The sequence below is a fragment of the Sarcophilus harrisii genome, chromosome 4 (genome assembly GCF_902635505.1).
Source record: "Sarcophilus harrisii chromosome 4, mSarHar1.11, whole genome shotgun sequence".
NCBI lineage: Eukaryota > Metazoa > Chordata > Mammalia > Dasyuromorphia > Dasyuridae > Sarcophilus > Sarcophilus harrisii.
The window spans coordinates 260283715-260296540 of record NC_045429.1 but is presented as its reverse complement, the minus strand read 5'-3'; the positions used below and the strand labels follow the sequence as shown (position 1 = coordinate 260296540).

General features: G+C 34.8%; 1 pseudogene; it reads left to right on the top strand.

The window, feature by feature from the left end:
- Positions 1-5658, top strand: part of LOC116423606 — a 74877-nt pseudogene extending 69219 nt beyond the window's left edge.
- Positions 5659-12826: the final 7168 nt, after the last annotated feature.

The following is a 12826-nucleotide window of genomic DNA, read 5'->3' as shown; positions in this document are numbered from 1 at the left end:
CTTCCATTAAAATAAAAATTATTAAGAAGGAAGAACTGTTTCATCCTATGTATTTGTATTTATAGCACTAGCATAATGTTTGGCACATAATGGACATTTAATAAATGTTTATTGATAGATTGGGTTCCTCCCCATTGGATATTTGTGGAAGGATGTGGGGGGAAAAGTCACATGAGATTAAAAGACATAGATGAGTTTCCTGTCTACCCTGATGAGAGGAGTAATTACATGGATGGAATCAAACATCAAAGTATCAATTTTCAAAGATGACTTGAGTCAGGAGCCTCTTTAAAGACCTATGTGGCTTTCCATAGGAAAATGAATCAAGTAGAAACAATAACTCAGTCTATTGCCTATGACAGTCCCCTTAGGACAGGCATCGCTATTCAAGGATCTAAATTAATTAGAAGTCAAAGTTAGAAGGGACTTTCAAAGCCATAAATCCCAACCCCATCATTTTACAGATGAGGAAATTGATGCCAAAGTTCACACATCATAATTAGCCAAGTGAGGGTTTGAATGAAGTCCTTCTGACACTAAATTCATAAGTCTTTCCACTTTACTATGCTTCCTCTTATATTGTATAAGTGGAAAATGAGACCTAGAGAAAAGAGGCAACTCTCTTCACCAAATCTTGCCCAGAATCAAAAACTTAGATTTGCTGACATAAACCAATTATCATGCTATTTAGCAAAAGAGTTAATGTTATGATGCCTCAGTTTCCCTTTCTAAGAAAAGAGTGCCCTTCTAAATGCCCATCCTTGTTCTTGCCAAGGTTAATGATTTAGTCTTATTTGGATTACAAAGACAAAAGGTTATCTTCATGCCTCCTCCCCCTTTCTCATTCCCTGCTAAGGAAATTGTGCCAGTCTTCCCACTGGCAGATGTATCAATCTATCTGCAAAATGTCATTGAAGTACAACTTGTTTGTGAAATGCAAAATTAGAAGTGACAGACAAATCTATTTTTGTCAATCTCCCCCTGTCTATTTTGAGCCATTGTAATTCGAAAGAAGGATAGAGGGCAGCTGTTGAACTTGACTGAAATAGTTAATGACTCCTATCTGTTATAGTTAATGTGGGAGAGATTTAAGGGCACCTATCAGGCCATCTCAGAGAATTTGAGAAAGATGCTTCACCCTAAATTTTATTTGGGGTACAGGAAGGTTAATTTAGAATATATTATAATTATGGATGTGAATTTAATTTTTCTTTATTGAAACTTGGATATATAAGATATAATTTTGACTAAGGGAAATCATGAACCCCAAATCATGAGAATTGACAAATGGGCTACTTTTATTTTGATCACTATATTGTTGGATCAATTAATCTTAATTCCAATTATATACAAAATAGTAACACTATCTCTATTCTATGAACTATAGTCATGTTTTACAGGGCCTCTTTTTTTGACAAACAAAACCTCCAGGATATAATTATTTTAAATCTCAAAAGTATGAGCAATGCAATAGCTTTTGTGAAACACAATAGTTCTGTAAAAAAACAAAAAAACAAACAAATAAAAAACTAGCATTATAGATCTATAAAACACATCAGAAAGCATCTGAAGCAAACTCCTCATTTGGCAGATGCAGAAACTGAGGTGTAGGGAATATTATTTGACTAAAGTTATGCATTAAATGCAAGGTTCAGATCCCCAAGTTTCCTAACTCCAAAGTCAGGACTCATTCACCTCTACCAACTTGATTCTTTTATGAAATGTGAAAGCAGACCTCTACTCAGAGAAATTATGATCTAAAGACAGACAAACTCCAAAGTAAGAAATATGAAAAGATAAATAAAGATTTAGAATCCAAAGACATAGATTCGGCTGCCAATCTTACTCCATTACCTTTTCAGATTTGTTACATATTTTTCCTCTTTACCTGATCTTCATTTAATCTCAAGCTGGTGTGATTCTGATCTAAGTAACCACCTTCCATCTTCTATTGTCATATCTTTGTATCAACTGTTTCTCACACCCAGAATGCACTCTTTCCTCACTCCCATTTTTGAGGAAGCAAAGTGGTATAGGGGAGAGTCTGACGTTAGGAAGATCTGAATTCAAATTAGGTCTCAGAACCTTGATTTGATTCATTTTCCTTACCTGTAAAATGGGGGAAATAATCACACTTATCTCACCAGGAAGTTGTAAGTATCAAATGAAATAATCTTTATAAAGTGCTAAGAATGATACCTGGTACATAGTAGGTGTTTAATAAATGATTAATCTCTCCCCTTTTCCCATTCTTAGTAACCCTTATTCTCTTCAAATGCAGCTTAAGTGGCACAAGAGATTTTACTAGATATTCTAGTTGTTAGCACCTCCCAAATTACTTTATGTCTACTTAGTGTACATTTTGCTTTGATATAATTAGTGTCATTTTCATACAAAAGAATGATTTTCTATATGTTGTTTTCTTCCAAGAGAATGCAAGTTCCTTCAAAGAAAGGACTAGTTATTTGTTGTCTTTTTATTCCATATCTAGCACACTATCTAGCAGTCAGTGTTTGGCAAATATTTGTTAAATGAATGATGAACAAATAAACAAAGAGCAAATCACTTTCCACATTTGATAAGGTTGAACTATATAATCTTTAAAGTCTCATCTAATTATAAATGCATTATTTTAGCATATTATATTGATGAAAATATTTTAAAACAGGACCTACCATGAACATTATTTTTTAAAGAATGACAATTGATAGAACAAAGAAGAAACTCCAAGATTATCTAGACCAAGATGTTAATTTTTATTAGTGAAGAAACCGAGATTCTAAAGGATTATTCTCCTTTATAGATCAAAGGTGCCATTCTTTCAATTTTGTCCCACTTTTTTTCTTTTCTTTTTTTTTTTAATTTAATAGCCTTTTATTTACAGGTTATATGCATGGGTAACTTTACAGCATTAACAATTGCCAAACCTCTTGTTCCAATTTTTCACCTCTTACCCCCCACCCCCTCCCCTAGATGGCAGGATGACCAGTAGATGTTAAATATATTAAAATATAAATTAGATACACAATAAGTATACATGACCAAAACGTTATTTTGCTGTACAAAAAGAATCAGACTCTGAAATATTGTACAATTAGCTTGTGAAGGAAATCAAAAATGCAGGTCCGTATAAATATAGGGATTGGGAATTCAATGTAATGGTTTTTAATCATCTCCCAAAGTTCTTTCTCTGGGCGTAGCTGATTCAGTTCATTACTGCTCCATTGGAAATGATTTGGTTGATCTCGTTGCTGAGGATGGCCAGGTCCGTCAGAACTGGTCATCATACAGTATTGTTGTTGAAGTATATAATGATCTCCTGGTCCTGCTCATTTCACTCAGCATCAGTTCGTGTAAGTCTCTCCAGGCCTTTCTGAAATCATCCTGTTGGTCATTTCTTACAGAACAGTAATATTCCATAATATTCATATACCACAATTTATTCAGCCATTCTCCAACTGATGGACATCCATTCAGTTTCCAGTTTCTAGCCACTACAAAAAGGGCTGCCACAAACATTCGTGCACATACAGGTCCCTTTCCCTTCTTTATAATCTCTTTGGGATATAATCCCAGTAGTAACACTGCTGGATCAAAGGGTATGCACAGTTTGATAACTTTTTGAGCATAGTTCCAAACTACTCTCCAAAATGGTTGGATTCATTCACAACTCCACCAACAATGCATCAATGTCCCAGTTTTCCCACATCCCCTCCAACAATCATCATTATTTTTTCCTGTCATCTTAGCCAGTCTGACAGGTGTGTAGTGGTATCTTAGAGTTGTCTTAATTTGCATTTCTCTGATTAATAATGACTTGGAGCATCTTTTCATATGACTAGAAATAGTTTCAATTTCTTCATCTGAGAATTGTCTGTTCATATCCTTTGACCGCCCCACTTTTTTTTCAAGACATTTAACTCATTCTTGAGTGCCTTACATAATTAGTAAATTTTCAGGGCTGGGAGAGAACTATGTTCATCTGATTCAATATGCAGCTTGAATAAGAATCTCTTCTTCCACAAATCCAACAAGCAATCAACAAGCCTTTGCTGGAAGACCTCTAATGAGGAATAACTTAATCCTTTCTTTAAAAAAATCTTTTTTAACAAACTTGACATATATTATGAATAAAGAAGACCAGAAAAAGGAGGATTATATATAAAGTTATAAATCTCTCTGGCCTATAGCTTATGAAAAAAAGAGCTACCATTGAGTTAAAATGTGTTTGAATATAGCCTCTAATATATTGACTATGTCCCTCTGGGAAAGTCACTTAACCCTCGGGTACTCAGGAAATCCTCTAAGACTATATAAGTTTTAGAGAAGGTGCCAGCCTGCATTGCTAGAGAATTTCCTCATCTACAAGTTTTTTTTTGGCAAATTAAATTATAACTCCATTCCTTACCCCAATTAAATTCAAGATAATACCAACACTGTCCTGCTTTTTTTTCTTATGTCCTCCTTATTAATTTCCTTTGACTCTTTTCTATAATTTTTTAAGATGCTTTACTGATATACTTTTCTCTGATTTGGCATCCCTAGCATACAATCCACTACTTTTCAAAGCATCCCATTCATTTTTGGAATGGCCTAATATTTTCAGAAGTCATTTCATTATATCAAATCCATCTATATATTGTTCTCCTACCCATGCTGCCTTCTGGAGCCAAGTGGTCTAAGTTAGGCCTTCTTCTTCATGTTCACTTTTTCCAATATTAAAAGAAGGCTTTTATGTTTATCCTAAGGCTTCTCAATGAGAAGTATTCTTAGTTCTTTCAACTGAGCCTAATCTAACATGAACATGAGGTCTTTCATCATTATAAGATCATAGACAGAGTTTAAAAGGGCCTTAGAGTTCATATAGACTAATCTCCCCACTTTTCAGGAAAGGGAACTAAAATCATTTCCTTCCTTTGGATACTATAGTTTATTGATTTTTTTTTAAATCAATGGTTTTACCAATTGATCAAAATGACTCCTTTTTTTCATTCATTCTACATATTCCCCCACTCCCAAATCCTGGTAGAATTAGAATATATACTTCAGGATGACCGAAGAATCAGAATAAATGTTGATATAGAATCGGGTCTCCTCCACCAGCAGGGTCGAAAAATGTTGTGTTGAGATTACAGTCTGTTAGTAGTATTGTGATACCTGCCGCTAGTACTGGTAGTGATAGGAGGAGTAAAACTGCTGTGATTATTACGGATCAAACAAATAGTGGTGTTTGATATTGAGACATTGCAGGGGGTTTTATGTTGATGGTTGTTGTGATAAAATTAATGGTACCTAAGATGGATGAAATCCCTGCTAGGTAGAGTGAGAAAATAGCTAGATCTACAGATGCTCCTGTGTGGGCTAGGTTACCTGCTAGAGGAGGGTAAACTGTTCACCCGGTTCCAGCACCGGCTTCAACTGTTGAAGATGCTAGAAGGAGAAGGAATGATGGTGGTAGCAGCCAGAAACTCATATTGTTTATTCGAGGGAATGCTATATCAGGAGCCCCAATTATTAGGGGTACCAGTTCCCAAATTGGGTACCAAAGCCCCCAATTATAATGGGTATAACTATAAAGAAGATTATTACAAAGTCATGGGCTGTTATGATAACATTATAGATCTGGTCATCACCGATAAGAGTGCCTGGTTGGCCTAGTTCTGCTCGGATTAGGAGGCTTAGGGCGACCAAAAGCCCCCACTAATTATTATTTTTAGATTATATGTTTAAATTATGTTATACTTTTAAAAATATTTTAATTATCATAAACTAAAAATAATAATCATTTGAGCAGGTATAGATATGTTATTTAATACAGTAGTATCAGTGAGGAAATTCCCTGCACACAATGAAGATGTGTACCTGCTTTGTAATTTAATCTTATAGCATTCTCTGGGAACAAAGAAAGGTTAAGTGATAGTTTTGTTCTTGAAAAAGCCAGTATATATCAGAGGCAGAATACTTATATCCAAGTAATAGTCATTTCCATCCTCTATCCATTATACCATAAATCTCTACAACAAAGTAACCAAATAAATAAACAAAACAAAGAATTAAAGCATGCATAAAACCACAAGTTCCAAACTAAAGTTTGCTAAGACAAATATACATATATATGTATGTATATACATACATATGTGTATATATAGATGATACAAATTAGATATGATATAGACAGAAATAGACATAGGCATAGATATAGGTATAGGTTGAAAAAGAGATACAAATATAGATATAAATAGGCATAAATATGTGTAAATTACACATATATTTACATAGAGATAAACTTAACAAAATAACGGTAACATCTTTTCAATTGCTTCTGTCCCTCTACTTCTATTACCTTTTTCATGTATGTACTTGTCAGAAAAACACTTGCTGTTTGTTTGTTTTTATGTAGTTATAATTAGTCTATTTGCTATTCGGACTTTGCTTCTCTCATCAAAGGATGAGACATGGCATTGTCACAAACAGTGTTAGGTATAAAGTTAGGAGAGTTCTGGATTTGAATCTTCACTGTTAAACTTAATATCAGCCTGATTTTTCTATTTAATGGGGAAAATAACAACAATAATAATATCTTTGATATTTTCTTCATAGTTGTTAGAAGGACCAAAGGAGATAATCCTAATGAAAGTGTTTGTTTTCAAATCTAGATGTGCTATGTAGCTGTTACCTGATAGTTTTAGCTCTTCATTTTATCTTCTTTACTCCTTAATATCTCAAAGTAGATGTCTCATTAACATCTTAAACTCAACATGTCCAAAGTTGGACTCATCATCTTTCTTGAAAACTCTCCTTATTTCTTCACTTCCCTATAACTGTTAGGGTACTACTATTCTCCCAGTTCCTAATATAAACTCTTGATTCATCATTCTATCTTACTTCCCCACCACCCAGTTATGCTCAATCTCTTGCAAAGGCTTGTCAATTTTCCCTTTGTAGTAATTTTTTGCATATGCCCTCTTTTCTCTCTATGCTTCCATTATCTTGGTTACAAGTCCTTATCATATCAGATCTGAATTCCTACAAAGCCTAATAAGCAGCTTTCCAAAACAAGTTCCTTCCCACTACTACTCTCTTTTCTTCACTCTATTTTAAAAGAGATTTCCCTAAATCGCAGGTGTACATACATCATCCCCCTATTCATTAAATTCAAGTGGTTCTCTATCACTTCCATGATGAAATATAAAATCCTATTTTGATGTTCAAATCCTTTCATAAATTGCACTTCATCCCTTTTCAATCTCTTTACACTTAGCACTATATCCCCCCGCCACACACACCTTGTACTCTAAAATCCAGTGACAGCCTTTTTTGCTATTTCCTAAACAAGTCATTCCATCTACACATTCTGGTCATTTCCCCCAGCTGTCCCTCATACCTTAAATGTTCTCTTTCATCTCTGCCTCTTAGCTTTCCTGATTTCCTTTAAATCCCAAGAAAAAAATCCAATCTTCTATAAGAAACCTTTCTCATTTCTTCTTTCTAATGCCTTTCCTCTGCTGATTATTTCCAATTTATTTTGTATATATCTTGTTTACATATAGTTGTTTATGTGTTATCTCCTTTAAGACTATATGCTCCTTCAAGACACAAACTGTTTTTTACTTTTCTTTATATTCCTAAGACCTAATACAATGTCTGGCCCATACTACATTCTTAATAAATATTTATTTTATGATTCCTGCTCATCTATTGATTCTATTCTTCTTTTATCTTTGTTCCATCATTTTTTCACTTCTTCATGAGCAAAACAAGTGACTATAATCCTCTCTTTCCTCTTCATGAAATTGGTCTCAGACTTGTAGGAGTTGGTGAGTCTAGGAGTTACCAGATTTGACATGAGCCATCCCAGGAAATTTGGGAACAGAGGGAGCTTTGCTCAAAAGAAATTACCAGCCTTGTCAAAGAATAGGGTGGTCTCAGAGTTCAGGAAAAGAAAGAGGTAAGATTAAGGGGGAAAAGTGACCTTCTAGTAGTTTCTTTTTCTAAAGCAATAATCGAAAAAAATATTCTTATCTTTGGACAATTATTTAATTGAAGTAGACACTGAGAGAAGAAGCATAACAGAGTGAAGAGAGGACTGACATTGGAAGAATGAAAACTTATATTCAAGTTCTACTTGAGACACATGCTGACCACATGAACCTTGACAGATCTCAGGGCCCCCAAGATAACTTTTTTTTTTTTTTCTGAGGCAATTGGGGTTAAGTGACTTGCTCAGGGTCACACAGCTAGGAAGTGTGAAGTGTTAAGTGTCTGAGGCCAGATTTGAACTCTACTCAACTCTACCCATTGCTCCACCTAGCTGCCCCCCAAGGCAACTTTCTAAGATCTTCATTTGGAGAACACTTACCAATGTTCTTTGCTAAATTCAAAGTATCAATTAAGTCATTTCTTCATAAAATGAACCCCAATTTATTTCCTTAAATCTCATTTAAGGACAATGTTTATCTTTCTATGTGTCTATGATAGGAACCCTCCTGACTCTTGGCACCCATATCACTAGTACCCAACAATTTCTTCCTATTTCTTTGAACCCAATTCTTTTTTAAAGCTTTTTTATTTTCAAAATATGTGCAAAGATAATTTTCAACATTCACCCTTGAAAAACTTCATGCTCCAAATTTTTTTCCTTTTCTCTCCTTACCCCCTGCCCTAAACAACATGTGCATGTGCAATTCTTCTATACATATTTCCACAAATAATATACTGCACAAGAAAAATCAGATCAAAAAGAAAAAAAAATATAAAGAACACAAAAAAGCAAGCAAACAACAACAAAAGACTAAAAATACTATGTTGTCCCCACAGTCCTCTCTCTGGATGCAGATGGATTTTTTCATCACAAGACCATTGGAACTGGCCTGAATCACCTCACTGTTGAAAAGAACCACATCCATCAGAATTGATCATCATATACTCTTTTTGTTGTTGTGAACAATGGTCTCCTGATTCTACCCACTTTACATAGCATTAGTTCATGTAAGTCTCTCCAAGTCTCTCTGAAACCATCCTGCCGATCATTTCTTATCAATAATATTATTCACATACCATAACTTTTTCAGCCTTTCTTCAATTGATATGCATCCACTCAGTTTCCAGTTCCTTGCCACTACAAAAAGGACTCCTATAAATATTTTTCATGCATGGGTCCTTTTTTCTTTTTTTGTATTTTTTATGTATCTTTGAGATATAGGCCCAGAAGAGATGCTGCTGGATCAAAGGGTATGCACAGTTTGATAGCCCTTGGGCATAGTTGGAACTCAATTCTTAATAGTTATTCCCAGACAATGGATTGGAACAGAATTGAATTGAAAAATTTGGGAAATTGTACAGTGATTTAAATGAATTCTAGTTTCTCCATTAAACAGAACTCTAACTTTTGATACTGATATTCTCCCAGAGAATATTATGTGCCTGCAAATCCTGGAATATGATGGTATTCCAAAAATTTAGATTGTAGACCATTGGAAAGGGCAATGAAGATACACATGTCTACATGTGTATTTGTATATATGTATATACATATATATTGCATAAGTATATGCACATGTGTACACATTCATTCATTTCAAAGTAATTACAAATCTGCCATCAATGAAGGGAATTTCCCCAGTGAGAATTACCTACAAAATGAATGAATCAATGAAATCAGATGTTTAGTCAAAACAAAAAATGAAAAGAAAAAGAAGGGAAAAGAAGAGGAATTTATATTTTGTTACACTCAAGTTTGAAAAGTTCTCTCTCTTAAAATGTGTATATGTATGTGTATGTCTGTAGGTAAATATGTGTATGCCTGTATATGACATACATATATAGAGACATATATATATATATAATATATATACACATGGATGTGTGTTTATGTAAAATCAAAATCTACTCCCACAACAATCCTGAAGTGTATTTTTATAGTCGTAAAGCCAGCAAGCATCAGAAACAAAAATACAACTCTGCTCTACCTGACACCAAATCTAATACTTTATCTACTATGAGATATAAGGGTAAATTTCCTAAAACTAAATTCTATGTTCTCTTTTGACTCAGCTTCTAAACCTATACACAAAAAAGGATCAACTAAGGAGGAAAAATATTTAGAGTAGCTTTATTTGTGTTTACCAAAAACAAAACAAAACAAAAAACTGGAAAGTTAAAAAAAAAAAAAAGGATGACAATATGAATGTGGTAGAGTACTATTATGTTATAAGATATGAACAAAAAGATAGTTTCAAAGAAGCACAGAAAGACTTGTATAAGGTGATACATAATGAAATGAGCAGAAACATAAAAACAATATAATATCAACATTAAAAAAATAGAGCAGTTCTATAAATTAATTCCTTTGGACAGAGTACCCATAGATAAGGGTATAATACCTTATGTTCAGATTGAGAGCAGGGGAAAGGAAAAGAGGAAGGAGGGGAGGGGAAAAGAAGGACAGGAAATCAGGAGAGGAGGAGATGTGTTTTCCAACTGACCACTTTCAGTTGGATCCCCAGTGACACATCTGGTAATGCTACTCACAGATTGTTATTTGTCCTTCTCAAATCCCAGTTTCCCTTCATACCTTCAGGTTTCTGCTTTGAGGTCTTTCAGGAATGACTCCTTTTTTTGTATGTGGTCCCTCTCTGTGCATAGTACATTTGTGGGCTGCTGACTACAATTTCTGATGGGACATCAAGGGCATAGAAAGGATTGACAGAAAACCTGGAAGTCAATAATAGCACTGTACCTTCTTTGATTTCTCTTCTTTTTCTTCAAATTAGATTGTACTATGTAAGAAGTAGAAATGAGGGTGTGAGCTTTGACACTTCTCATTAGCATCTTCTCCCATTCCTATGTGTGTAGGGGATTTACCTGAGATACCTCTGGTCAATCCATATATTGCCCACAACTTAGTAGTTAAAAGAGGTAAAGAATGGGGAAACTAATGAGACAGAGTGATTTCAGCTCATCTCAATTAATATTATTCTGTAAAAGTATCAAACATATGGCCCAGAACTCATGCACTTTGCAGCACTCCAGAATGCTGTTCCATCCAGATTAAAATGTAATTGGAAAATATTTAACAAAATAAAAATACAGTAAAACATAGATGACACTAATATGTGGTCTTCTAAGTCAATATGCAGCCTGCAAGAATTTGTATGTATGGTTTACTGGCCCCTATTTTTGAGTTTGACACCATTGTTATACTGGATTGGGAGATAGGAAAATCTGGGACTGAATCTCCTTGTAAGATGTCTGTTTACTGTGTGATGCTGGGCAATAATGATGTATGTCTCTTTCCTCATCTGTGAAATGAGGTAGAATCTGCTTCCCAGCCTTTCCTCACTTAAATCCAATTCATTTGCAAGTCATGGCATCATCTTCATGATGTCATGGTCCTTGTTCAGAATGAAGGACAAACCTTTGAGTAGCAGTAACAGCTGCATCATTGGGAACCCAACTGAACCGGCCAGCTGGGCAACATGGCTCCTTCCTCTCCTTCTCTCCTATCCTCCTTTTCCCTCTCCTCTCCTTTACTCTCCCATACTCTCTTCACCCTTTTCTCTTCTCCTCTCCTCTCTTTTCCTCTCCTTCTTCTGCATTCAGGGCCATCTCTAGTCATCCTAATCTGTATCTTGCCACTGAACTCAGATGGCTCCAGAGGAAAAAGTAAGGTTGGTGACTTTGCACAGTCCTTCCTCACATGGATTATTTCAAAAGCTCCTTATAACTCTTAAAGTATATGATAATTCACATTTCTATAGCCCTTTCTTCATTTTAAAGATGAGGAAATTGAACTTCAGAGAAGCTAGCTTACTTATTTAATTAAGGTCACATAGCTAGCAAGTGGCAAGGCTAAATTTAGAAACAACTTCTTCTGGCTGTCAATCCAGTACTCTTTTCCTGAGACCACATACTCCTCTGCTCTGAAAACAAGTGCTCTAGTATAAAGCTATAGAGGAATTACATAAACAAATCTGATCATTTCATAATTCATAGAATGACTTACAATATTTCATCAATTCAGATACAACTTGGTGTCCTTGACCCTTTTTCCATAGTTAGAGCATACTATGACTAAGGTGGACTTTTTAACACAAGATACCAAAATTTAAAGTTATTGACAATACTCATAATCTTTCAGTATCACAGAATAACTAAATTTGACATCTAGTTGTCAAGAATAATGATTACAATATAGGAAACTGGCTGATAGCCCTCTTCCTCCTCCCTTTCAGTTTGGCCTTCTCAGAAGTAGTTTCAAAGTGACTGAAGATATCTACCCAAAGAAATATGGTCTAGGTGGCACAAGGCCAATCAGGTGGCACAGCAAATAGTGTTACTCCTGGAATCAGGAAGTTGAGCTCAAATTTGATTTCAGACATTTACTAGATGTATTATAGTGTCTCTATGAGGCATTTTGCTTCAGGATATCTCAACTCCATACATTTTGTCTTAAAAACTCAATATGAGGGCACATTTGAACTTATTTGCCCAAGGACATTTTGAGAAATTTTTCCAAGTGGAAAAATTGCTACTTAGACCTTTTTCTGAATTGGTTCATAAAAAAAGGAATCCTATAAGAACTTGATTTGGGGACAATTTTGAAGCAGACGGTTAATTTTATCTGGTGTCCCTCCCCAATCACCACAGCCCAGAACATCATCTTGAGTCTATAGGGAACGATAGAGATCATGGAAAAAGGGATCATTTACTTTTACCTACATGCTAATGTAAATTATGAAAACTATCCAACAATAAGACTATCATAATCAACTGGCAGAGGGGGTAAAGTTTTACTTTTTCACAGTAAGCTTCCTTCTGCCTTTCT